At 44.3% G+C, this 1,766-nt stretch overlaps 1 protein-coding gene across 7 annotated transcripts in view; it reads left to right on the top strand.

Annotated features, from left to right (window-relative positions):
- Nucleotides 1-1,766, top strand: part of LOC117179470 — a 352,946-nt gene that overhangs the window by 261,380 nt on the left and 89,800 nt on the right. The window lies entirely within an intron of this gene.

Raw genomic sequence — 1,766 nt, forward strand, 5'->3', positions numbered from 1 at the left:
TACATTATATATATATATATATATAATTAAAAATTTGTCATAAGGACAACCGCAGGATTTCGCCGGGAGAGGGTGCACCCGCTTCCAGCGGAATCGCGGTAAAATTTCAGCCACAACCACGTCTCACGACCGTGAGATAGGTGGTTACAGTCTGTAAAGGAATCAATACGACGATCCAGCAAGAGCCTCGTGAACCCTAAGAACACGGAGCGACCCAAGGACAACCGCTTCTGCATTTTTCTCGCAAGTGTTCTAGCCTATTGTTCACACGCAGGGATGCTTCTTAGGCCATTAGCAAGTGAAAGCTTGGCACCTCCAAGAGCGCCGATGATAAGGACGATCAATTTAACAGAATATTCCGGGTACAATCGTTGCAACTCCCTTATAAGGTCTCGATACCTCTCTTTCTTTTCATTCTCCTTGGTTATGATGTTTTTGTCAGCTGGTGCCGAAAATTCGATAACGAACATGCTTCGCTACTCGAAGTCAAGAAGAACCATGTCAGGCCTCGAGTGAGTAACAGAAACAATTGTCCAGAATATAAAGTTCCAGTATATGCGACACTTCCCATTCTCGAGAATTGACTCAATTTCCCTAGGAGCATTTAGAGGAGCGATATTAAGGTTAATGCCGTAGGAGTGACAGATATGGTAATAAAGCACTCTTAGTGCCGCATTTTGCCTTTGAATGTAGGTCGTTCCCGCGTGAGTTGGACAACTAGATAGTATGTGAGCTAAATGCTCGGGGTGTGCATGGCACGCCCTGCAGCTATCATCGGGAATGTCTTGGCTCAAAATGTGGCGACGATATTTTAAGGTAGAAATGACACCGCCTTGGCATGCAAAAATGAAACCCTCCGTACCAGACTTCAATCCGGGCGATTTAAGGAAAGCAAATGTTAGCTCACAAGACATTGACTATTCCTTCACATTTCTGTGGAAGATACCGTGCATCCTCTTATCGAGGAGCTGTTCACGAAAGTTTTTTTCTTGTGCTTTCTTAATCCGGGCTTTTAGGAGTGAGTACTCGAGATAGATAAGATTTGAAGCATTTTGCTCACCCCTAATACTGAATTCAAGTCCGAGTGTTTCAACAGCCTCCTCCGCTACTTTGTACAGAAACGCTCCTTTGTCCACTTCTTCGTAATTCCTGATCATTTTAAAAAGAGGGTCTCTTCCATTTGCAACTCTATGTGCTGTACACAGAATAATCCTTTTGTGAAGACATTCAATACTCAATATTCCGCGACCCCCTTGACGGCGTGAGATGTACAGTCGCGGAACGGAAGACTTAAGATGCATGCTTTTGTTCATGCGCATAACCTTTCTTGTCCCGATATCAAGAGATCTGAGCTCGTTCTTCGTCCATGGAACTACTCCAAATGAATAGAGTAGTAATGGGACGGCAAGCATGTTCGTTGCAGATTTGCGACTTTGTTCCTCGCCGACAGTTCGGAAGACCAAATCTGTCGGATGAGACGTTTGTATATGCTTCGGAGAGTATCCTTTATAGATGTCACATCCTGAATGCGGCTCTGTGGCACGCCCAGGTATGTATGAGTCTCTCCAGCGCAAGGGTGTCGTATGGCGCTTCTATCAACGAGCTCAGGATCTTCAGGGATGCCATTAAGTTTTCCTTGCTTCAAATAAACCTTGGCTCATTTTTTTAACCCAAATTCCATTCCAATTTCCTTAGTATATCGTTCGAAAATCCCCAGAGCTAGATGCAGTTGCTCTCTGTTTTTAGCATAGATCTTAAGATCGTCC

This window comes from Belonocnema kinseyi, chromosome 9 (assembly GCF_010883055.1).
Source record: "Belonocnema kinseyi isolate 2016_QV_RU_SX_M_011 chromosome 9, B_treatae_v1, whole genome shotgun sequence".
NCBI classification, from domain to species: Eukaryota; Metazoa; Arthropoda; class Insecta; order Hymenoptera; family Cynipidae; genus Belonocnema; species Belonocnema kinseyi.